This window comes from Mustela erminea, chromosome 4 (genome assembly GCF_009829155.1).
Source record: "Mustela erminea isolate mMusErm1 chromosome 4, mMusErm1.Pri, whole genome shotgun sequence".
NCBI lineage: Eukaryota > Metazoa > Chordata > Mammalia > Carnivora > Mustelidae > Mustela > Mustela erminea.
The window spans coordinates 143,387,550-143,413,918 of NC_045617.1; the positions used below are offsets into that span (position 1 = coordinate 143,387,550).

General features: G+C 48.7%; 1 protein-coding gene and 1 pseudogene across 3 annotated transcripts in view; both read left to right on the plus strand.

The window, feature by feature from the left end:
* Window positions 1-26,369, plus strand: part of E2F3 (E2F transcription factor 3) — a 74,153-nt gene that overhangs the window by 1,868 nt on the left and 45,916 nt on the right. The gene's annotated exons all lie outside the window — the stretch shown is intronic.
* LOC116589504 lies at window positions 4,545-4,663 on the plus strand (annotated as a pseudogene).

The following is a 26,369-nucleotide window of genomic DNA, read 5'->3' on the forward strand; positions in this document are numbered from 1 at the left end:
CAAGAAAAATCTAACTAAGTAAATGCCCCGGCCTCCGGTTCAAGGAGCCTCGGGCCGGGAGTGTCCGCCCCGGGGGGTGGGTATGGTGTTTACGTGTGTTATTTTCCTAGGGGGCCGATGGATGGGCGATCGAAAAGCGGAGGGGGGGCTTCTCGCCAATGGCCGAGTTGAGCTCTGTTTTCTGTCTTGCTTCCCTTGTGCTGGAGGGGGAGGGGGGCGGGTCAGAGGGTAGGGTGTCTGTAGGATTCCCAGGCCACCCGCCGCCCCCTCCCTTTGTCCCTGTAATGTATAAAGCGCCTTTGAGAGATGATTTAGGTCAGTATGCGGCTTCTCTTTTTGTTGATACTAGAAAGAAGTGTGGCCCGGAGCTCTCTCCCCTTTCTCCCTTTCTCTCTCTATCATTCCCCTCCTCCATCACGAGGCTAGAAACGAACCCGAGTCGCCTGTGGTTGAGAATACCAGTCGTTGACCTCACCTTGTCTCAGTTCCAGATGGGTGTATTATTATTATTATTATTTTTTTTTTTTTTTTTTTGGAGAATCGGGATTTTGCAGGGCTCTTTAAGGAAGTCAGTACCTAGGCAGCACTTTGGGAAATGAGATGGGCTGTGGAATAATGAAAATTTTGTAATTCCCTTACTCTTTCCAATTTCTCCCATGGTTGGATCCTAACTGCGTTCCAGTCTGGCAGATACTTGCTGAGGATGTGTGATATAGTCTCATATAGTCTCAAAGAAGCTCATCGTTTTTTAGTGACAAGGGTCTGCCAGCAGGGGGGAGATAGAGTGCGGTGCCTGCTCATATACTGTATCCAGGATGCTGGATCTCAGGCACAAGAATATTCCATGCTTTTAGCATCAAGTACTGTTAACTTCGTCTGACCACCTCAACACGTTTAGCGTATTTTTTCAAGCTTACTGACCCCTTACACAGTTCTACTATATCATAAACCTAATCTGAGACAGCCAGCTATTGACATGTTTCTTGGATTGCATTCAGATTTATGGAAGAGTAGTTTTGATAATGAGAAATTATGGGACCACCAGATTGCTGGGTTTTTTGTTTTTGTTTTTGTTTTTTTGAATCTTAGCCTGCTTGTCAAGACTCCAAAACTGTCTAGCCAAACTTACATGTAGTTCATTGTCTTTAAAGTATAAAAATGATCCTGTCTTCCAAGTTATTTCAAAACTTTTTCTTTCTTTCCATGAGATTATTACTCCACAGTCAGGAGCACTGAAGATAAGGTTTGAGTTTCTTATCAAAATTATATTAGACTTTTATTTAAGTCTTGAAATTTTGTTCATCTTCTTTCCCTGAGGCAGAAGATAGCTTGGGGATAGCTAAGTGATTGGCTGAGCACAGAAACCATTTAAACACTTTGTGTCCAAGAAGAGGTTGAGAACTCTGTTCTGCTGGCCAGATTTGTAGACCCACCTGGTTCCAATTCTCAAGGATGTGTAACAACTTTTTACAGGAACAGATCCTCACCTTTTTTTAGTGGGAGAAAATATATGAGTACTCCTTACTAGCTATCTTACTGCTATTATTTACAAGTTTTATGATCTTAGGCAAATCAGTTAATTTCTGCAAAGCTTTCCTCTTCTGTAAAATAGGAACAATAGCAAGGTTTAGACTGAGGTTCTTTTTTCTTTTGAAGGGTTCAGTATGATATGCATGTAAAACTCTTCCCACAGTGCCAGGCAAATAGATATCCAACAAAATCAGCATTCAAAAATGTTATTTCTTTTATAACTTAGAGAAACAGTGCAAGACTTTGCATACACGCCCTTCTTTCCATATGAGAGTAAAAGGGTTGAAAGTTTTCTAAGGTGATATGTAATTGAGGATACCAAATTCATTTGGGTTTTTCTTTTTTTTAAGATTTTATTTATTTATTTGACAGAGACCACAAGTAGGCAGAGAGGCAGGCAGAGAGGGGGAAGCAGGCTCCCCGCTGAGCGAGAGCACGATGTGGGGCTCGATCCCAGGACCCTGAGATCATGACCTGAGCTGAAGGCAGAGGCTTAACCCACTGACCCACCCAGGCGCCCCTCAAGCAGAACCTGGCTCTTGAACCATGGGTAAAACAGGGACATGTCCGTAGGACAGGACTATATAGAGATAGTGTTAACGGCCTGTACATGTTCTTGTGCCCCGAGCAGTGATCAGTTTAGATCAACTCATCCTCACGTTTTCGCCAGCCTCCACCTCTCCCCTGACCCCACGGACCTGCTCCCTTGTGGGTGCCGTCTGTGCCCCCTGGCTTTCAGCTGTCAGCAAGGCCGAGGCGTGCTCTAGGTAACCTCCTTTTCAGCGGGTGGACTATGGGAGATGGGAGCGCTGTCGAGGACCGCAGCCAGAGTGCTATTTTCTGAAGCAGAAGGGGCTTCCTCATTTCCCACCTCTTCTAAAAAAGCAGGTGCAATTTAGTTCATCCTCCTTCTAGAAAATTTGGGATCTATTCATGTGAGAGACTAGTAGCCTTTCACATCTGATTTAATTTAATGCAGTCACAGCAGCCTCCTGATTATACTTGGGGAAAGAACCCACAGCACTTGAAATCTCGGTGTGAGAATGGGCAAACCAGAGATGCTATAGCTGGGTCTGCTTTTTCCTGTGCAAGTATGAAAGAAAAACGCCGGGTTCCTGTGGTTCTATACTCAATAATCTTGTTTCTGCTGAGATACATGGTTGGTGCCAAGTTTAAACTAGGAGAGAATTTTTAGTCACTACATACCCCAAAAGGGAAGTTTTAACATAATGCAGTGCCCAGACTTGGGCAGTACAAATAGCTCCTCTATAATCAGTACCAAGGGTGCCCCTCTAATCATCCTATGAAACAAAGCACCCTTAACTGTGCCACTGTGAGCCAAGGAACCCAAGCTCGCGAACAGGAAAGGATTTTTTTTTTTTTCCCTATAAGTCGTCACTTGTGTAACTCTTGGAAGAGTAGATTCTGAGATTAATGTTGTGCCGTGTAAAGCTAACTTGAAAACAGAAAATAATACTCAACGCTTAGGCGTGAATAAACAGCAGCACCTGGAGATTTAAAGGCTGGAGGGGGTGGGGGGGGGAGTTGCTGTTTTCTCCTTTCTCAGAGATCTCACGCAGTAGTTTTCTTTAACCTTTTGTGTCTTGGGGCGCCGGGGTGGCTCAGTTGGTTACGCGTCCCACTCTTGATCTCAGCTCAGGTCTTGATCTCCAGGTCGCGCGTTCAGGCCCTGTGTTGGGCTCCACGCTGGGCTGGGCATGGAGCCTACTTTAAAAACAAGACAAATGAAACCTCCTCTGTCTTGATTGCCTTCCCCGAAGGTATCCCACCTGTGCCTTCGACCCCCTTTCCATAGGACTGGGACCCATTTGGCAAAGCTTCAGATATCCATCGTTTTGTTTTTCTGATTTCCCAAGATTTACTTGTCCTCCATCTGTCCCCTTCGCCAGGGTCACCAGCTCCCACTCCTTTGCATCCACCTTATTTCTCGCTAACGTTGTTGAACCCAAGATGAGAGAAAGCCAGCAATGGGCCTGTGCTTGGGATATCGAGTTCCGTCTCCGTGCCCGTGAAACCACCCCAAAGAGTGCAAAGCGTAGAAGCAGATTTCAGTTCTTATCAGATCCTCTGTTTCCATTTGGTTTTTAAAGAGAGGAACTTTCCTGAATTCTTGGAGGTACTAAGCATGTGGTTTAATGCGTATTTTCATGCTTGTTAGCAGCTTAAAAATAGTGTTTTAGGGACTATATTTATAATTACTAAGAACCATTTTTTTTTTTTACTAATCATTTTTCATGGGACTAAGAAGGGAAGATAAACTAGGAAAGCAGTAAATATAGGAAACCACTAATGCTATCTCTTTCCTCCTACTCTGATCCGCTCTTTTGGCTTATAGAGTGACTTGGAAAATGTATCTTACACAAAGAAAAGTTAGACTTAGAAAGCTTAGAAAAGCAACAGCTGAGGTGGGGACAGGAAACCCAGGAGGGCGGTTAATGTCTATGCATAAGGCACAGCGCTTTTGCTCTAATAAGAAGGAAATTGGTTCATTTTCTGTTGTCACTTTTGTTTCAAACGCCCCCCCCCCCCCCCCCCATAAAGCAGTGTGTCTTGAGAACTCCAGGAATGTACGAGTTGCAAGAATGCATTCTTAGCCTTCCCTGGACCTTAACTGGGGGGTCAGTCTGTGGCCATGGCGGCCACAATCACCTGCAGTATTGCTTTGAACAAGAGGAAATAAAGCCCACTGGCTGCCAGATTGTATCACCAAGGCCATGCCCTTTGCTTTGCTGGAGAGAACCTGAGCAAAGCAGACCATGACTTAGATTTGAGAGCTAAGGCGGGGGTCTGTGCCCACTGGAGGCTGATGGGGAGAATCGACCGCTGATGGGATAGGGAAGGAATGGAAAGAAAACTATGGTTGACCCTTGAACAGTGCGCACACACGCACACGGACACGCACACGCAGTCAGAAATCTGAGTAGAGCTTCCGACTCCTCCCCCCAAAACTTAACTACCAATAGTTAATAACTGATTCCTAGTAACACAGTTTAAGCTTTGCGCAGTGGCAGCATCGTAGCCAGTGCGGTTTATCCGAGGCGCGATTGTTGCTCATTGAAAACTTTTCCCTAATAACACAGTTAACATGGATTTTGCCCGTGTATTACATACAGTGTTAAAATAAGGCCGAGGAAGGAAAATGTTGTTAAGAAAAGCCCAAGGAACAGAAAAAGACACTGCAAGCACTGCAAAGAAGAAATAAGTAAAAACTCGTAGAAGTGGACCCATGGATTGTTCAAGGGTCAACTATAAGTGACTATGGCCCAACTGTCTGGGGCACTAGCTGTGGGGTCCAGGGAATATTCGGATAACGCCACAGTCCCGAAGAATAAGGCTCCAGGTGAGCTCAGGCAACAATCGATGCTTCCCATGGTCTTCGTTCGACTGGTGGCGTTCAGAGCTGTAACGCGACAATCGATGCTTCCCATGGTCTTCGTTCGACTCGTGGCGTTCAGAGCCGTAACGTGACAGAGTCCTTCTCTGACCCGGTCCCCTTCATTTTGCAGGTGAAGAAATTCAGCCCCAGTGGAGTTCAGTTACTTGCCCAAGGTCACAAGCTAGCTCATGGCCAAGCCAGGACTGAAATTGGAGACTTGAATCCTTAGAGGAAACCTCATTCACCAAGAAAAAGTTAACGATGTCTCTATGGGAAAAGTTGGATGTATAGAGTACATTTTAGGTGGCCTTCAGGAGGGGTTACTTTTTTTTTTTTTTTTTTTTTTTTTTGGTAAACGTGCACATATGGAAGTATCCTTTGAACAGTTGGTCTTGGAGTAACAACTCATTGTCAACTATTCGGAGTAAGCGAAGTGACTTTAGATGTTCAGTGAAAGGAAATTTTTTTAAATGGAATGATGGACTCTTACAACAACGTGATAGTGTTTTTAAAGCTTTGTTACTGACAAGCGTGTTCTTCGTGTATCTGACATTTCTGGTTCTGGAAAGGGGAAACTTGTACAGAGACAAGAAGCTAAGAGGACTTTTGAAAGTTTCTTCAGGGCAGGGGCACCAGATGGCTCTGGTGCTGGAAGTTTCGTCCGGGGCCGTCCATGTCCAGAGTAACTGGACAGGTTTTCGGAGGTGTCTGCTCGGTCACGCGGGACTAGAGGCTCTTCCCGCAGGAGACACTCCTGACTGAACCGAGTGGCTGGTCAGTTAACGCTTTCGGAGGAAGTCCCCATCCCCTAAAACCCAGAACCCGTTTCATTAAAATGTCTTCTTTTATGGGTGGAACTGAGGAAACTTAAAAATAGAATCACTTCAAGCCCTGGAGCCTAAAAGTGAAACCTGATCTGAGGTGAGGCTGTAGTTCATCCTGTCGTTAGGGGCTGGGATCTGTGGCCTGTGTGTCCCCCACAGACCCGCGGGGGCCGCGTGCAGAGATGGCCAAGAGGCCAGGAGTGCTCAGGAGCACCGAGACCGCAGTTCTGCTTGTCAGGGAAACTTTTTCCCTGAAGATATTTTGGTAAACGGAGTCCGTCTTCCAGGCAGGGAGAAGCCGAATGCCCTTGGTCCTCTGGGCCAGCCCATGCCTGGCTGTCCCGGAAAGCCTTCTGGCTCCGTGGACATGCTCTAGTTTTCGTGACCCCAGTGGCTGTGGCTCTGGACACTGGGGTCACTGGAAGGGAACTCAGCCCGGAGGGCTCACCCCCTCTGCCCACTGCTGTTTCTGATGCTCCGAGGCTCTAGAGCTAGGAAATCAGAGCTGTAGCCCTGGGGGCCCAAACCCCATCCCCTTTGAGCCCTGCTGGGTCCAGTAGGCCTTAGGAGAGAGGGAGGGGGAGGCTCATGTGTACCACAGGGTACCCTCACCTTGAATCCAGGCCAGAAGGGAAGGTATGAGGGTCAGATGGTGGAGGCCAGAGGGCCTGGGTTCTCACTCTGGCTCTGCACACCAGCTCTGTGACTTGGGACTTAGTACCAACCCTTGCATCTCAGTTTCCTCACCTGTAAAATGGGAAGATCATAGTACCTAGTACAGAGTTCCTAACCCCTGGGGGTTTAGGAAAACTGCATGAGTTTCTATTTGTGAAGTGCTTAGGGCAAGGCCTGGTGCGTGGGTGCGCTGCTGAGAGTGTTCCTAGCTACACGGCAGGACCCGGCTCCCCTTTCCCGGCCATCCCCTGCACTGTCCTTTGTGGCCTGTTTTCTTAACTAGCCCGGTGTTCCCTTAAACCCAGTTACAGCTCTACAAAAGTGGTGACGAGGAGGAGGCGTGATGCGCGGGGCGGTTTTCTCCTGACCTGGTCATTAGGGTCTGTGTCTTTATAAGCCGTGCATCGACTTGGATTGAATAACAAGCTTCTTACTATAAGAGCAGTAATCGTGACTACTCTACTACTATCCTAGTAGCATCATGACGAAAATCTTCATTTCTCCAATTAAATGTGTTAATAAAGTTGCTCTGCTAACATGAATTGCGCCGTGAGCGTGATTTCACTTCTGCACGGTAAGCCCATGGCTTGAGACTGAATGGCAAAAATCGGGGGTCTGAGCACCGCGGACCCCGGCCAGCGTGGAGGCCCTGTCCGGTGGTGGGGGGAGGGCCGCATTGCTCTCCAGAGTCAGGCAGCCTGCCCTCTGGGCCTCCCTGGCCCCTCCCCAGCTCGCTCTCACCCCTCACCTCTCCCTCTGGCAGGCTTCTAGAAGGATGCCAGTATTGAGCCTTCCTTGGCTGCTCCTGTGACTTACCAGGTTAATTGCAACCTTTTTTCCCCGGCGTTTGAGGTCCAGTGAAATCTTGCCTTTCCCGTTCTGCCTCCCGGCTGGCCCCGCACAGCATTTCAGCTGGCTGCAGGGTCCCCTCGGGTGCCTTCGTCTGCTCGTGGGTTCCGTGTCCTCCCAGTCCAGCCCGCTTCTATGCTGCCCTCGTGCCCTGCGGCCCCAGGAAACCGGTCGGTGGCGTCGTCCCCACAGTGCCTACCACCCCGTAGACCCAGATTGCGGTGACGCGTTTGCAGTGGACACTCTGGTGCTCTCGGCACCCCAGCCGTTCTGCTGGGGATGCCGAAGTCCGAGGCGTGACCTGCCCGCTCTGGAGTTGACGGTCTATTTGGGGAGACAGGCTTTAAACACAAGGTGATCTCGTGAGCAGGATGGAACAGGAGGAAAACAAGACTCATCTGGTCCTCAGTGGCGTGGTGTCCACGGGAGGGGCCGGCCGGGCCGGGAGACGGGGAGCTCTTGGGCCATCAGCCCCGGATCTCCCGAGGGTGCACGTTCGATTCATCTGGGCACTTTCAAAAAATGCCAGAACTTGGCCCCCCCGCCCCCATTAATTAGAATTCCTGAAGGTGTGATCCGGACACGGGAACTTTCCTCTTTTTTTCAAAGTGTCCCAGCTCATTTCGCTGCGCACTGTCCATCGGAACCACAGAGCTCGGTGGAGAGGGAGGATTGGTGGCTGGGGACGCGTCCTGAGGCGGCAGGCAGGGAGGGAGAGACCAGCTGGGCTGAAGTGAATATGGCGGAGTAACAGGACCTAACCTTGGCCGTGTTGGCAGTCCTGGTCCAGCATAGGGACCGGCTTTCCTACGAGGGTCAGGCAGGGAGGTCGTTGCGGGGGGGGGGGGGGGGGTGGGGTGCAGGATGGGCGATGGGGGGGCTGGGCTTGAACACAGAAGAAATGCCCTATCCAAAGGGGGGCCCCGGGACCCAGCCCTAGGCAGTGTCTGCCGGAGGGGAAGGCAGGCCTGGCGTGTTGTCGTATCTGCAACCTTCTTAAAATGCCAGAAATCTACAGTTTTAAAATGTTGGCTCGATTAAATAGGAAAATGTGCAGGCCAAACAAAATAGGTCTCTAGGACAGATTTGGCTTAAGGGCTGCCACTCAGCAGTCTCTGGTCTTTGGGATAATAATAGCTAATGTTTATTGAGTGCCCGCGTGTGGAGGGCGCTGAACTAAGTGCTTTCCCCACATTAGCACATTATCCGCATAACAGCCTGTGAAGTGGGTATTATCATCAGGCTCGTGCTGCACGGGGAGAGACCGTGAGGGGTTAATGAGGGGAGCCGTGGAAACGGAACCCGAAGGGCCTGCCTGCAAAGTCTCAGCTCATTCCTGGCTTTTATCCTCCACGGTCTCCGACGTGGTTTTCATTCTATAGCAGAAACTCAAGATGCCTGTCCCTGAGAAGTCGCCCGGTGTTTTTCCAAGCTTACCTGATAGTAGGAACTGCCTGTAGCACTTGTTCCAGGCTTTTCCCTCTGCCCTCTTCAATTAGAAATAGCAAGATCTCCTGATCTTCTGGGATGTTTGGCAAAGACCGCTGCAAGTAGGGGAGCACAGGCAAAGGTTCTGGAAGCTGGAGCGGCCAGGCGAGGGCTAAAGCCGCCTGCAGAACCTATGTCGAGTGTTCTAGGGTTCTCTCCACTCCTTCCGCATTCGGAGGGAATAGGCCAGCAGATCCCGGAAACCTGGGCCAGGTGCACTGGATCCCAGGCCCGCCCCTTGTGGTTCCTTCACCTGTATTTCCAGGTCTTTGCGGAGGCAGACCATCTGGATGACCCAAACCCCAAAGTGGGTGAAACCGGAAGGGGCTCCAAAGAGAACCTTGGCTTGGGAGGTCGGAGTGGGTATGATTGCCGCACGCCGGGTACCAGGGCAGGCTAGGAACATAGTGTACCATGTGATAGGCTGCATGTTGTGCCCTCGGAGGATTTACTTGACCCTGTAGTAGGAAGGCTTTTTTGGGTCTAGGCTGCCTGGAATAGGTTACCAAGGGAACCCAAAGCCAAGAAGCCTCCCTGGGAAGGGAACCAGGTCACACCATTTAGGGCAGGGGCGCCGTAGATCTCATGCGTCTGGGAGCAGGACAGCAACAGTGACCATTTCAGGAGACAGGATGAAAGTGAGGGCGATTCTAAAAAAAAAAGAAGGAAAAGGACTGTAGACGGCCCCGAGGTTTCGCTCCTGGGACTGTGGAATGGATGCGGCTGTGCGGGTCTTCCATCGCGCCGCACGCCGTGGGGAGGGAATGGTTATCTGTGCGTGACGCCACAGGCCATCCAGTTTCCTACGAGGCTAGGGCCACGCACTGCAAACGTGGCTTCGGAAAAGAGGCCACGATGGGCGTCTTGAAGAACAATGACGATCCAAGAGCTGGTCTCCCTCACTTAAAAACAAACAAACAAACAACAACAACCACCAAAATGAATATGGTACCACAAAAACCTTTCTCTGTTTTCACTTCTCCCTGTGTAATATGAAAACGAGACAGATCCATCAGGTTGGTTCGGGGATCAATACTGTCAGGACTCCCAGAGACCAGCCATCAGACGTTATTTATCCTGTGCTCTACATGGTCTGGGCCTGGCTCCTGGCTGCTTTGAGAAAGCCCCCAGTTTGCACCCTCTCGAGGGTGAGACCCAGCTAGAGAGTGCTGCGCATAAAAAGAAAGGTCACATAATTATGTCTTGAACCAAGATGCCTCTTTGGACGGTCATTTCCCAGGCTCTCTGATTTTGCTGATTAAAAAAAGGAAAAAAAAAATCTTGAACTTTCTTAAGCTCTAGCACATTAGCATTTAAAAATGAGTCTTTGAGTACTCTTCTGAAGGAAAGACTCCTGTAAATTCCAAGTATCTTTATAATTAATTTTTAAATATGTAACGTGCACTTAAGCCCATTTGCAGCACTCCGTGAACTGACCAATTTAGTGGCTATGTCGGGCAGCCACACTGGTGACGATCACACTGATCATGTAAAGTTTCCAACCTTTCACGTTGCTGTTTTCCCTGTTAGCATCTCCGACACCCAGAAATGAGGGACTCTGTAGGAGACAAGGCTCTCGGCCCCAGAGCCCGGGGCCGTGGCGGTGGGGCAGGGAAGGAGCACAGGCTGGAAGATGTGGCCTCAGAAACAGGCTCTGTCACTTACCAGCATGTGACCTTTTACAAATTAGACATCTGAGCTGAAGGTACCTAAAATAGTGTTTCCTGTCTCCTTCAGTGGTTTGAAGGATTAAATGAGATAGCGTTTATAGGAAACGTGTGTTCCTGATTTAGTCAGTGCCCTGCCTCCGCCTCCACATTAGGAACTCCTGAGTGTTGGTGAGTCTGAAGTCTCAGTATCTTTACCCGCCTCCAGGGAAACCATGGTGTTGGACAGATACACACCCTCACTTTGTGCAGAATGCAGTCCCCTGTGTTCTGAGGTATTCAGAGGCAACCAGGATATCCTTGCCCTCATCAAGAGAAAGGCAAGATGGAACATGTTCTTCAGTCATAAAGGCAAGATAAAAGACAGTGAAGGCCGGATGATGGTATCGGTAGAGTTTCTTAGGCATCCAAACTTGGAAGAGGACAGAAAGCTTGAGGGTATTTGAAAATGGAGCAGGATTTCAGGCACCACTGATGTTTTGGTGGGAGACTGCCTCCCTCACTTGAAGCCAGCAGCCCCTCCAGTTATGATGGTCAAGGTTGTCTCTGGACATTGCCAGGGTCTCCTGGGGGCAAACTTGACCCCACCCCCATTGAGAACTGTTGTACTAGAACTTGAAGGTAGGGCAGAAATGGAATCGCGCAGATAGATACATCTTCTATATATTAACGCTCTAAAATATGGTAGAGATTTTCAAAGCAAATGGTTTCTCATAGCTTGATTTTAATTTCGGGATGCCTGCCCTCCCGTGGAACCCCAGAGCTTGTGCTCCTACCCTCGGGAGATGGTATAGAGAAAAGACGGTGTGCGTAGCCTGCAGAAACCCTGCCTGGTTTCTCGCCCGGTGTACGGTGAATCGGCCCCTCGAAGCCTCCCCATAACTTGGAGAAGAAAGGATCAAAATCTGCCGCTCAGGGAAGGCCGAGGAAGTTTTGCACTTATCACGTACTGACCGGGGTCATCAAGACAGATCTCAGGACCTCCTTCTCAGCGTGGTTTTTGGTCCCTATGCAACCGCACCATTCTTTGATGATCTGGGCGCATAATTTCCCCTCTCACTCCCATCTCCCTCACCCAAACTGGGGTTCCTACCTCATGGGGCTCTTGTGAATGAAGGTCAAATGCCTTGATGTGTGTCAAGTGCTGGTCAGGGCCGGCCACCTGGTCAGCTCAGGATTGGTGGCCGTCATTGTATGACTGTTGGTAGCGGTACCATCGTTAAGTAGTAGGCTTCCTTCCAGCCTAGACCAGCTGTTAGCAAATAGGGTGAAGTGGATTGAGAGGTACAAACTTGCAGTTATAAAATAAGTTAGTCAGAAGGAGGAGAAGTACAGCTTGGGGAATAGTCAGTGATACTGTAACCACTTCATGCGGTGACGGTAGCTACACTTTTTGGTGGTGAGCATTTCCCAGCGCCGGTAACCCTTGAGTCACTGTGTTGGACACCTGAAACTATCATCATATGCACCAACTGTATTCAATTAAATACAAAAATAACAGGTCGCCCAGGTGGCTCGGTCAATGAGGCGTCTTAACTCCTGGTTTTTGCTCAGGTCATGATCTCCGTGCTCAGCATGGATCCACGTGCGATTCTCTGCCTTTCTCTCACCTGCCTCTCTAAAAAAACAAATAAATAAAAATAAACGGCTCGGAATAAAATAATCCTAAATGTGCATATCAAAAAAGAAATTAGAAAGGTAAAACTTTTGGAAAAAAGAATTAGGAGTCTAGAGATTTAAGAAACATCTGTTCGTGTGTTATTAATAAGCCAGCAGACGTGAATCAATGTCAACTGAGAAATATTAATTTGTATCAAATACTTAAGAAAAAATGCACAATATACATTTTTCATCATATATAGTAACTGCAATCCAAACGCTGAAATATATCAGCCAACCAGGAAATTTACACATTGTTGAAGACAAGATTACATTTGTAAATGAAGAGAAAAACCTGGTGGTTTTTCTTTTTAACATCTTGTTTATTATATGTTGCACGTGACAACATAACTGTGGTGCACACGGGAGCTGATAACAGAAATGAGTCAAGCTCTCCATCCCCTAGAAGTGACCCAATTTTCCCTTCTACTAATAAAAAAAAAAAAAGGACATAGCTCAGTCTTCCGTTCAGACTTGCTCGCTGAAACATGCAAAATCTGAGTTCTGGGTTTTCAGAATTAGATGCTTTAGCAAGAATGTGCATATCAATCACCTCACGTTCTGAAGTAGTATTGGGCTGCGGGGCTGGAAGGACGGGAACACGCCGAGAAGAGTGCACTGGGCGGCCTGGCGTGGGCTCCGCACAGCACTGGTACCCCAGGGGTGCTCACCCCTCCCGACTCCGCGTCGGGCGACTCCACGCGGGTGGCTGGTAATTGACCGTGGTGGAAGGATTTAGGCCGGGGAACACGGCACATGCCACAAATTCAGGCTTTTTTTTTTTTTTTTTTCCTGGAGAGCTGGTTGTGAAATATTTAAAAATGTATACTGTTGTGGGGCGCCTGGGTGGCTCAGTGGGTTAAGCCGCTGCCTTCGGCTCAGGTCATGATCTCAGGGTCCTGGGATCGAGTCCCACATCGGGCTCTCTGCTCAGCAGGGGGCCTGCTTCCCTTCCTCTCTCTCTGTGATCTCTTAAAAAAAAAAAAAAAAAATGTATACTGTTGTGACCATGGAAAAAAAACCAAACCGAAAACAGTTAGCAGCCATTCCCTTTGTAGCTGGCACGTCTGCAGCCTCTTTCCCTGGCTCACTCGCACCCACCGTGGAGCCTACCGATTGCTTTGACTTCCCGGGGGGGTCTGTAGGGCACCCGCTGTAGGCCAGCCCCTGTTCTAGGTGCTAGGCATACAGCAACAGACAAAATCCCCTGCCCTTGGGTGGCTCAGATCAGACCTGATCAAGATTTTGCCACATCATAAATAGCCTGTTCCCATCTTTGATGGATTCTGGTCTTTAAAAACAAACAAACAAACAAACCAACAGTGGTCCTTGGGTTCTAGGATGTCAGACCAGGGCAAACACTTGGGAGCATGTTAGACCTGCAGGCTTTCCGGTCACAGCCGAGACCTCCCGTGTCAAAAACTCTGGGGTGGGACCCGCAGTGTGGGGTTAAACGGCACCCCCTCTGCCCCTCCCCCCAATCATTCTGGGGCACCAAGTTTGAAAGGCACCATTAGAGAAAAGCCAGCTCTGAGCTCTCAGCAAGAATGGGCCGGGGAATACTAGGGTCTTGTTTGTGCCGCAGCGTCGCTCACGAAGTGCCAGTCTCCCGGCAGCCGAGCTTACAAACCATACTCTTGGGTGTATCAAGACCGTTCGAAACTGGCAGTACCCCTTGCTCTCTCCCTGGGCCTGGCATCCCTCCCTGAAACCGGAGGACTCCGAGAGGATCCTGCCCGCCGCAGCCCAGAACGCCGCAACAGAAATTCTTAGCCTTCTTTGGGCTTTTCATCATCCAGCAAACAGGGAAACTGCTTCCCTCCCTTTTCTCCAGAGACTGTTGACATGTTTGGTTGACAAATATTTTCCTCCTTTTAATTCCCTCCCTCTTAATGGTCCTGTTATCTAGCACCATTAAAAATCTTTATAACCAAATTGCCGGCCCGATGTCCAGGACTTATCTGGAAACGAAAACGGTCGCTCTCCTTGCGTGTCTGGTAATTTGGGTATTTAAAGATATTGTGAGGAGCAGATGAAATGAGAGACCACGGGAAGGTGTCCAGCCTGGAGCCGGGTACGGAGCGGCCGGGCACTCGGTGACTGTCTGCCATTCCTGCCCCCTCCCCGGGAAAGGCACTAAACAGCTGGTGCGCTGCTTTGTGGGAAAAGTTTTAAAACACCCCCCCCCGATGGAAATGGGTATGAATCACCATCGAATAAATTATAATCAAAACCATGGAATCAGAAATTTTGATTAGTTAAAATATATATAGATATATATACACACATATATATGTATATGTGTTATATATATATAAAATAAAACATATATATATATAAAATAAAACTTAGAAACTTGAAAATAAAAAAGATGTTAACTCGATTTTTTTTTTCCCCCTTCATGAGGAGGGATTCTTCTGCACCAGCCCAAACCAGGGTCGGCTTCTAAATAAACCTGTGTTCGGTTTATAAATTCTAATCACCTGCTACCCATGTTAAAAGGAGTGTTTGGGAGGGAACGATAGTTTCTTTTGAGAACAGACTGTTTGGAAAATGCCCGCATAGGGTCATGTGGCTTGATTATGGCCCAGGTTTGTCTTGGTGGTTCTCTTTCTAAAAATGTCTCCCTGGCCCCTTCGGTGGGCAGCTCCGCCCCCTTTCCATTCACCTGCTGCCAAAACAACCTCTGGGGACTGGGACGGTTCTAAGTTTGACAGTTTAAAGCTTGCCATTTGCGGTCGATGGCATCACCGAGGTCGAGAAAATACGGCAGGCGCGACTCATTTCTTGCTTCCTGCTTTGCTCGAGAGTGTGAAGATCAGCTTTTCTGAAGCCCCTGACTTCCAATGTCTGCTGCTCCGGGTCGCGAGGGTGGCCAAGGTGTGGCCCTTCAACGCTGCTTCTGAAGGTCTAGCATGACTCAGCCTCTCTCATCCTTCCCAAACCAGGCCGGGTGTGGTCCTCCTGTCCCGCCTTGGGGGGTAGAAGAAGTTAGCCACACTGTCTACCGTTGCTGAGTTTTACAAATATTTTTCAAACGGACCCGGACGTTCGTTGTTTCATCTGATGGGTCCGAGTTGCCCAGAGATGAGCTCTTTTGGGTCTTGCTTTTACCTTTGCTGTGATACAAGAATGATGGGGTTGAAATGGCCCACTTCTTGGCTGTCCTTTTCGGGTCAGGAAGGTCTCCTGCTGCTTTTGCCCCTCCGAGAAGGGATCTCAGGAGGAATCCGTGTAGGCCCCCACTTGGCATGATCGGGACCTCGGATCTCTTGCCGGGGAAACTTCTCTGTGCAAACCAGACTTGTGAAGACTGATGAGTTAGTATGGGAACTCGGTCGCCCTCCCTGAGACTCGGAACGGCCGGTTGCTGGCTTCACTGTTGTTTGCATTCCTGACCCCGAGGTTATTAGAGACCTCAGGATCAAGTTGAATGATCCTGTTAGTATCCAGCTGGGGTAACCCCTCTCTGGAGCCCAGCTCTTGAAGGAACCTAACGGACCCCGTTCTTTACTCACATGTCCACGGATGACTGCTGTGGAACACTGACTTTGCGGCCTTTTTTCCTTTGTTTGAAGAAAATACTTGCTTTTAGTACATGCTTGCTTATTTAAAGAAATCAAAGACGGTCCGTGAGGTTAAACTTTAAATACCCTCTCCTCCCTCCTCGTCCTGCTTCCCTTCCTGGACGTAACCACAATAACAGCTTGGCCTGTCCCTTTTTTGTTCATTTGCAAATATATATTTTATATGAAGGTGCAAATTGTGGCTTGCAGTCTCGGCCGAGTGGGGCAGCAGACCCAGTCCCGCACCAGTACTCCCCGCCAGGCCGCACTGCTGCCCAGTGAATGGAGTTAGTTCCTCCCGTGTGGCTGCGCTCTCTGTTCCTGCCAGTTTTAACTGTCCTTGTGCGTGTGTTTTTATACATAGTGTGTGTCTCCTCCGGGCAGGTGCGGAGCATGCCTGTTTTCCTGTGCTCTTTCCAATATTGGGTATAACATTAGTCTTTCTGCAGTTTTGCCCGGGATGCTAACTGGCGATCTCTGATTTTTGTTTTGTTTGGTTTTTTTTTTTTTCTAAATGAATACTAGTTACCTCCACCTCGGCAACTTCCATTACTGCTACCGGCTGATGTTTATGGAATGTATTTCTGTGCCGGGATGGTTGTAAGCACTTTACATGGAATTTACTGATTTCAGCTTCCGCATCCCTGTGAATTGGGTAGGATTATCGTCCTCATTTTCCAGATAAAGTGAAGCGTCTGTGACCCGATTTGTATTTCTGTGAGTTGCCTCGTGTAATCCTTTATCATTTCTTGTTTACAAGGCTCTTTATAACTTTCCTTTGGAATTATTGGAATTTTTAATGCATTATAGATACTGGGCTTTCTCAGATGTGTGTGTTTGTGTTTGTGTGTGTGTGTGTGTGTGTGTGTGTGTAGTAAATAGTTTCCCCTTTTTGTCACTTTCCTATTAATTTTGCCTGTGAAATATTTCTCTCCAGCAAAGTTTTGCTCATTTTTTTAAACATAACAGTTTGTGAGTTTGATGGCTTGTTTTGGAAAGTCTTTCCTAATCCCTAAATGATATTCTGTATTTTTTTCTCCCAACTTCATAATTTTTGTTATTTTGATCTTGAACCTCCTTGGAAGGGGGCGTGTTGTATTTGTACGTTAGAGACCTGACTTTACATTTCTCCGAAACGGACAGCCAGTCATACCAGTGCCCTTTGTTGCTGGCTCCGCCTTTCCTCATGAGTCTGAAATGCCCCTTTTGGAGCACCGGGCTGGCTTGGTTGGTACAGCACGCAACTCTTGATCTCCAGGTTGTGCATTCAGGCCCCACACTGGGAGTAAAGATTACTTAAGGAAAAAAAAAAAAAAGAAAGAAAGAAAGAAATGCCACATTTATCCTACAAAAGTGTGTGCGTGTGTACACGCATATGGATCCGTATTGGTCTGATTCTGGACCTTCTCTGCTCCCTTGAGCACACTGGTGTAAATACGGTAGCTTTATGGTATGTTTTGCTATAAATAGGGAAAATCTCACCCCCTCTCATCTTATACCTTTTTTTTTCCCCCTTTCATTAAAATTACAGTTTTCAACCTTATACTTTGTTGTAGTTTTACCACCAGGCCTCTCCACGCCCCATCTACTATGAATTTCCGGTAACGAGAAAAGAACCATTGTCTGCCTTATTGGATAGTTTTCTATGCCAGCCGTGGCCTTGAGCATCTTGTGTGTGTTACTGCTTCTGCCACAGCAGCCTTCCTCACCGGTAGACAAGCACAGGGAGGTTCGGTGGGGCTCAGCACCTGGTCCCAGCCAGCGAGAGGCCTCCCAAGCACTCCCACTGTGGGGCAGCAAGGGTTGAAAACTCCGGCCTCGCTCAGGGTAATTGTTCCCATCCAGGACCTGGGTCATGGCGGGACCCCGGTGTAACACAGAAATGAAAGGAGGGGAAATGGCTTAGCTCCATGCTTCTTGGGCCTGGAGTTGTTGAACTGCCATGTCCCTCAGCCCCGACATTCCAGGGCATTCTGGCAGGAAGGGCCCTCATCACAATCCCCGTCCCCTACCCACCCACCCCCCCAACTGCCAGTGACTACCTTTTCAAAGAAAGGGCAACACGTGTTAGCTCTGCGGGAGGAACAAAGGTCTTGGCGCATCTGGAAACACGTGGCTGGAGAGGAGAACTTAAACTGGGGCATTTTTTCCCCCACGTCTAAATCAGTCTCCCGGCCCGGCTGAGCCCGCCTTTGCAGGCGGCTGCCCCTTGATTCAATTTCTCTCGGGTGCCTCCTGTTCTTGAGGGTGAACATCAGGGAAGTAATTTTCTTTGGAGAACTTCAGGTCGGCCTCCCAAACAGAAGTTCGGGCGAGCGCCCACCGGGAGCCTTAGAAAAGTAATCTGATTTATTAGTAGGAGTATATTGATTCTGTGTGTCAGAAGGGCCCAGAGGCCTGTGACAGTGAGTCCATCTGAAATTATCATTTAAAATACCTAACAGACGAGCCGGGCTGAAATACTTCTCGAGAATGTAAATGATGAGGTGTTCAGCGAATTTCGCGTGTACGTGTAATTAAATTGGCAGTTGGTGGGTCAAGTTTGTTTTCATATCCTGCATCATTTAATTTACTTTTTCTTCTAAAGCTGTCACCAGTGGTAAGGAGAGAGGAATCACTATTAAATCTTACAGGCCTTTGTAAAAATAGATCATGGTGCCTTCGTCGCTCATTTCTCTGATCGGTCTGCATTCCCCGATCTTATATTATAAAACAGAAGGCTCCTCATCAAAGAATTCTCCTTTTCACTGCATGACGGCCGTCTTAATTTTGTGGAAGTCGGCAAGGTTTCCTTCGCGACTGAGAGGTGAACGGATGGTCATCTGATCTGTTCAGCACCTGCCGTGTGGCCTTGCTCCTTCTGTCTGCCGTTAGGGCTGGGGCGCGTGGCTGCAGGTGCGCCCGCCGGGGTCGCGCTGGTGGTGACCGCTGCCGCTCGTAACGGTGGCTCCGCCTCCGCTGCTCTGGGCATTCTGTCCCTCCCGGGCTTTGAGCTGCGGCTCCGCCGGCTCCGTTAGCGGTCGCCCTCTTTCCTTCCGAATGTCTTCTTCCTTCTTCCGGTACAGCTGCCCCGGCCTCCTGGATTTTTCCATTCTTGACAAACGATCTGTCCGCTCACTGTAACTGTAGTTCCACCCGTGCTGATATCTGTTGACATTAGACCCAGAATCTAAATGTGACTTCTGGAAGCGGTGGGTGGGACATTCTTCTCTTCTGACGGTCCGCGGTCCTCAGGCACCCGGACCACCCAGCTGTACCATCTGCGCTGTGGCGCGTGGGAGGAGTGGAGTTGCCTGTGTCTGAAAGTGGTTTAGAGTCCCAAGTCCCAAAGAAGGTGCGAGTTCGCCGTGTTCACATCTGTAATGAGGTAGAGCGACGTTTGCCACCAAGGCTGCCGGCCTCCCCCAGGCACGGTGAACTGACCTCAGACTAATTGCATCTCTGGCCGTATAAAAGGAATCCAGAACCTCCTAGGGTTTGCTCCCACAGCTACTCCTTAACCCTAACGAGACTTTGTAACCCAAAGATTAAACGTTTTATTTCGGCTTCCTGGACCGGGTTACCGACACACTTTATATGTGGTCCTTTTTCTCTTAGAAGGTTCAAAACAGTAATTTGGTCCAGAAACTACTGCAAAATCAGTACCTGACAAATGTGACTCTGGGCTGGTGGCAGGCCAGAGTGCGCGATGATGGCTTACAGTGGGGCCCCCGGGGAGGTGCGCCAAGGAGAGTGGGTTTGCTGTGTCTTCAGACTTGGGGCGGGGGGGGGGGGGCTGGTGTCTGGCAGGGGTCACAGCCTGAATGGACAAGGTCAATCAGCCTTACACCTCTAGGCTCCTGTTCCTTGTCAAATGTGACTCATCTTCAAAGCCTCCTCCTTCTTAGACCTTGTGTGATTTGTCCATTCAGGCCACAGGCACCCACCCCACCACCGTGGCCCCTGGCTTCTTGGGGGCCTCACGGAGGTTTCGCTGCCCCAGGTGGCCACTCGTCTGCCGCTGTGCATTTGGGGCCCCGCTGGTGACTCAGACCTTGTGCAAGGGGGGAGCCCCAGAGTGCGAGTTGCCTCCCTCTCACCCCTGGCCACACCCCTCCGCTTCCAGACTTGGTGTCTCTGACTTCTCCACTTTTCAAAGTTCTAAGGGTTAATTATGATGTTTACTATTTACATTTGCATTCCTGATAGTGCTCTTTCAACCTGAGTGGCACTGGTTCATTTTCAAGTCTAAGTAGCTCTCACACTCAGGGCGTGGTTCTCCCGGCCTTTGAGATGGGCCCCAGGCCAGTGCAGCAAGCCTGGTGAATGTTACACTCACCCAGAAATCGCTGAATCTCATTGCTTGCCGGTTGCCAGGACTTTGGTCCCTTCCCTCCAACAACCCAGGAAACGGCCTCTGAGATCTTACAACGATTATGACAAATACTAAGAGAAGTCATTTCCAGGTTCCAGGTGAGGAAACAGAAGGAAGGTCAGAGGCATCCAGTGACTTTCTTTTCCCCTCCAGGCGGAGATAGGATTAGACTTTGGTCTAATCTCAGAAGTTTTGGGGGCTCGGGCAAACGGTTTCACCTTTCAAGGCCCTCAGTCCCTTCATCCATAACATGGGACAGGTAATGACCAGGGCAGAGATTAAAGAATGAATGAGGACGCTGGCCCGGGAAGTGGAAAGTGAGCAGAAAGGTTGGCGCTTACTCTGTATGGTTAGGAAGTTGGAGAGACAAGCCAAGAACAGGTCTCGGATCCAAACGTCATGTGAGCGCACGACTCCCTGTGTATACAGACATCCAGAAGCGTCTTCAGACAGACCTATTTATTTTAATTAGATCGTACGGATATTTAGAACCATTTCGATCAGTGTGGCTTTGGTGCAAATTCTGTTGTGGTTCTCTCTCTGTCTTTCACTCGTGTTATTCTAAGCTGTCCTGCAATGGTATTTTTAAAAATTGCTGGAACTCAGGACGGCGCAATTGCCAGGGGAGAGCCAGGACACCGAAGGTTCTCCGAGGCCAGTGGTTCTCAACTGGGGACAAGTCTGCTCCCATGTCTGGTTGTCATAACTGAGCAGAGGGAAGGCGGGAATGCTGCTGGTATCTCGTGGGTATTGGCTGTTAAGCCCCCCACAGAAGAGAGAATTATTGGAGCCCAAACATCCTTAGTGCTAAATTTGTAAAGCCGTGCCCTGGGGTGATTCTCTTCCTGTCTGAGGCAGGCTTACCCCCTCCCCTTTACTGCGAAGTCCTCAGTCTTTTCCTCTTCTAAGGGGTATTGGTTTTCCTTATGAAAAATCTTCAGAATCGTAAAAATCTAGGACCATCTTTCAAACTGTAAGGGGCAGAGGAAGCTGGAGAGGAAATGGATTAGTTCTGTCTTCTAGCTTGAGGTATAGAAAGCTCTCAGATCTGCTCAGAAGTTCTTGCAACAGCTTTCTTTTGGGTATGCCTCCCCTCCCCCCCAGCAGTGTCATTGATATTTTCGTTTTTGCGAGCACTAAGTAGACAGTGGCAGGCTATATGAATAAAATGTTCTTCTTACACTGTCAGTTACTCTTTTTTATACAAATGATACATGACTTCTTGTTCTTACACACGCTGATTTCTAGGCGAACTTTCATAATTTGTTTTGAAACTTTTTTTTCTTTCAAATTGAGCGACCCAATTGTTGGAGTGAACCATCAGTTCTAGAATGAATCCCGACTGTTAGAATAGCAGCCTGTGCTAGCTACTCATGCTCCGAACATTCTGCTGTGCTTTATCAAAGTGAAAACAGGAAGTTCGTATTTTAAATAGAAATTCTACTTTAAAATTCTAATTTTGCTAATTTTCCATTCTGGAATATTAAGATCAGTAGGCTTGCCATAGAAAACATGGATGCCAAGTTCAATTTGAAATTCAGATAAACAACAAATGCCTTTAATATAAGTATGTCCTGCGCAGTATTTGAGATATACTAAAAATTATTTGTTGTTTGTCTGAAACTATAATTCAGCTGAGGATTCTGCATTTTTATTTGCTAAATCTGGCAAGCCCAAAGATAGGACCCAGGACTGGAAAACACCAGGAAATACCACTCATGTCTGGTATCTCCCCGCATAAATTTATCTTGGATATTGGACTTCGTGAAAGTGTTCAGTAATAAACCTGAGGCAACGATTTGCCAAGAAGAAAGAAAGAAATTTCTGAAGGGAATTTTAAAAAGTTTGTTCTGCGATCACATTCCTTGGTCTTTGAAGGTGGCTCAAATCCACAAGTTAGAAATCTCTTATCTCGTGTTCCAGAAGGGCCCAGTATTTGACCTCAGAACTTGATTCCAGAGGCAGAACTGGATGGGAGAGAGAATCCTTTTTCTGGTTTGGCTTCCGGGCATTACCTAATAAAATTTAAGTGAGATCATACAGTTTCTAAGCATGTTCTCTTCACCGTGGGCAGAATTCTTGTTAGAGCTCAAAGGCTGATTGCAACCAAGGGGATGGGTTGATTACAAGAGAACTAGATTAGCTTTAGGAAATGGCCCAAAAGCCCAACAAGAATTCTCATGAAAAATACAGAATTGTAGGAGTCTGCTGAAAGGCGGTGTGCCTGAGCAAGGAGCCCTCAAGCTCCCCTCTCCGTTATGGGGCGACATCCAAGTTTACCTTTATGGGAGGAAAGCTGTTGTTCCAGATGCCGGCGTCTTCCCGTCTCTGTGGCCTCAAAGTGGCTCCATCCCAGGTTCCCTGCTGCCCCGAGCTGCCCTAACGGTGTTTCTGCTGTGTCAGCTGCGGTCAGGCACTTGCATGTTCCCTCTGGTCCCGCAGCAGATCGCAGTGACCTGCCTCTAGCTTCAGTCACATCTGAGTGCACCAGCCAGTGTCCTTCGGGCTCAGATTCTTCCCCCGGCTGAGTGTCACTTTCTGCTTTCTCCCAAGGAACTTCTCTAGGGTCACTGGTGCAAAGACTGCACCCCCCATGTGGAGGGCGTTAGCATCCCTGGAGGAAACCCTGACCCTGTGGGCATGGGAGGAAGCCAGTGGGTTAATCTCCCTGCCTTCCAGAACAGTTCCTGGGGGCCCACGGCTGAGTCAACCCCCCGTCACCCACAGCCATGATTGGGTTCACACGCCCTGAAGTCCTACCCCTGCCTCACATTCCCTGTGCCCCAACTCCCGCTTCCTGGGATCACTTCTGAATGAACTGCCTGCACCCAAGTCCTTGTCTTGGTCTCTGTTTCCAGAAACGTCTACATTCAGACACCTGTCACGTGAGCTTACCTGGGGTGCCCTAACAGAACACCACCTACCAGCTGGCTTACACGTCAAATTTATTCTTCACAGTTTTGGAGCCCGGGAAGTCCACGATCAGGGTTGGGTTAATGAAGGCCAACAGGGTTGGTTTCCTTCAAGACTGCTCTCCTTGGCTGGCAGATGGTCCCCCTCTTGCTGCCTCTCCACGTGGTCCCTTATGCGCGTGCGAGGACACCCGTCTCTTTGGCCTAGAGTCCACACTGACCGCCTCATTTCCACTTTGTCCCCTCTTTAAAGAGCCTGTCTCTGAACACAGTCTCATTGTGAAGTGTTGGGGGGTTAAGGGCTTCAACATACGAATTTTGAGGCGGGAACAAGTTGAGCCGGTAACACCTGTGAGGAAGAAAAAGCGCAATCTAGAATATAGGCTACCCTGTCATAGTGGGTCTCAAGTTTGTGGCTGTTTCCACAAAACTTGCCTGGCTTGTAGGGCTTTGGAGAGGTGGGTCTGTGAGCTCGGAGGGGAATAATTACTTTAGCTGTCTTCCTTTCAGTTCACCGAGCGGCCCGTCTCCATACATTCTGGAGAAGAAGGCAGGGTAAGGGTGCTGCTAGCCGGAAGGAGCTAAAAGGCTAAATAAGAAGACAAGACCCTTAGTCATACATCAGCAGGGAACAGTGTGAAGTTCGTTTGAGACCAACTATGATACAGATCATAAACTTAGAAGTTTAGGGCGGATGGGCCACTTCAGGGGGATTCAGTTTCCTGTCACTGAAGGTAATGGTCAGATTATTAGATGTATGGTTGAATGAGGTGGTTTATGGAACCTCTGCCCTGAAACCCTTTGATGTGAGAGGTCAGTGTGGCCTGGAGTTTGTGAAAATGTGAGCAATGAAGGGAAGAAGGGAAGGGTCCAGAGGACGTGAACACCGCCTCCTTTCCAGGGTCTTGGAAGAAGCCAGAGGGTTTGTGTGAGGGAGGGGAGTCAGGGGAAAAGTTAAACAGGGTGTGGTATGGTTGGCCATATTGAGGAACAGGGAACTTTTTCTGTATTTGAGTGAGGGCCCGTGGAAGAGGATGGACTGGGCCGTGTTGTGCTGCTGGGAAGCCAGGGCCTTCAGAGGGCAAGTTCCGAGGTAGGAAGGGCCTGCGCCAAGCTTCTTCCTGCCTCGCAGTCTTTGCGCTTGCTGTTCCCTCCTCCTGGAATGGCCTTGCCCCACTTCCCACGCGACCTTGGCTCCGGGTCGTCACAGACTCTGCCGACACCTCAAAAAGGCCCCGCCACCATCCAGTCTAAGATGCCTCTCCCCCCGGCCTATCACACTTCATCCTCTTGGCGTGTTTTATTTTCCGAACATGAATCACTGTCTGAAGTTAGGATCTCGCATCCGCCCAGTGCCTAGAACGCTGCCTGACCCTTACTGGCTGCTCCGTGTGTATTTGCTAAAGGAACGGAGAGGTTGAAGTCGGCTGGCCATTCGTGCGCCAGCTGAGGTCTGGAGTTTGGAACGTCACCCAGCAGATAAGTCAGACTTACCTACTGACTGGGCTCCAACATTCACTGAGTGTCTACTTTGTGCCATGTCTCCTGCTCATTAGATCTCAGGAATCGTAGGTGAGTAAGACCTCATGGGGACCCTTGTCCAGTGTGGGGTCCTTCACCTGGGTCTCCAAATTGGATTCTAGATCTTGCTTCTTTCTATTAAGACCCTCCAACTGAAATGTTGCATTTCCTCCAAATCAAGACTGGCCTGTGTCTTGACCACCCACAGAAATCACAGATCTCTCCGTATCACGTTTCGCTATCACTTATTGGCAGATAACCTCGAAATACTGTGTACTCTGTGCACACTCATCACCATTGCAAAATTACAGTAATTTGGGGGCGCCTGGCTGGCTCAGTGAAGTGAGTGACTCTTGATCTCAGGGTCACAAGTTCAAATCCCAGGTTGGGCGTGAAGCCTACTTAAAAAAAAAAAAAAATTACAGTTCTTTTTAGACCTGCTACTGAGTCTTTTTATTTATTGCATTAATAAAAAGTACATAGATGACTGTATCATGAATTGCTTTTTAATATTTTGAATAGCTATGTTTCAGTACAGAGTGTTTTCCCTTACAATCCTATGTGCTTTGTTTTAGTCTATAAAAACATTAGTCTGAGAAGGGGTGTGTAGACTTCAGAATGCCAGAGGAGTCCGTGCCGCCAAAAAAAGGTTAGGAGCCCTGGTGGAATTATGTAAAAATAGGGAGTTCCTATCACCTTGGCTGACATTGTATTAGTGAGGATTCCTATGAGAAAAGATCCCACCCCTGCTCTAGGCTTATTGATTCCTCTAGAATCTCCTCCTCCTCTTCCTTTTCTCTACCTGTTCCCCCACCCCCGTTCTTTTGAAAAATTTGAGATGGACTTTCTGCGCAAGATTCTTTTTTTCGTAGTGTGGCCACAAGAGGCACCGGTCCTTGTCAGGACCGTACGAGCGTATCACAAGCCTTAGTGACAAGCAGGAAAATCGGGGGACAACTGGTCAGAACAAGCCTGTCCAGCTTTGTGGGAGGGACAGAGCTTTCCAAACCATCCCTTGGTGAAGACCGTAATTAAAAACAGCCTCAATTCACTTGCGGCCAGAATTTATTAAAGGAAAATAACCGTGATCCAGTCCCTGTTGTGGTTTAAAGAAAGGAGCCCAGTAGTGGGAGTTGGGAGGCTTGGATTCTGGCGAGCAGCAGGCAAACCTCCGCCGGGTCCGTCGGTTTGTGATCCATGTAATTAGGGGGTGGATTGGCCACTGAGATCTAAGCATCTCTGAACCTGAGGACACTGTGATACGTGGCGTAATGAGATACCGTTTATATTGTGATATCAGGGTGTCGGGAGAAAATGCACGAGTCGTACCAGCCTCACTTCTGTGCCCCTGAAACTGCTGAAAGCGTCTGCATGTGGCAGTGGTTTTTTCAGCATTACCCAAAGCGCGCTGCTTGCTGTTTCACTGGGAAGTCTGTCGAGAGAGCCAGGTTTCTTCCAGAATGCCTTTAGGGCGTTTATTAGTTCTGGGACCTTGGAGCTCCACTTCTTTAAGACCAGAAGGGGGTCAGGGAGCCGATCATTCCTTTCTTGTCCAAACACCCCATTCACGGCCACAAACTTGATGATGCTCATGGTCAGCTTTGGTGAGAGTGACCGACCCGCTGAGCAATGGTTTCTCCGCTCTTTGAAATCAGCAAAGGCACGTGCATATAACCAGAGCACAGCAGGTGAAGAGGGGCGGGGAATCGGAAGGGGGGCCGGCATGAGGCGTGACGTTTAGGCCATGAAGGGGCAGGTTCAAGAAAATGGCAGGAGGGCCAAATCAGTGGACACCTGCCCTGGACGTTCTGCACAGCACAGGTGCGCAAGTGGGTGTGGCCTTGGCTAGGTGAGGTCGGGATGGACCAGTTCAGAGTATTTCGGGGTCGTTTTTATTTTATTTTATTTCCCACTTTGAAGTAGTTTA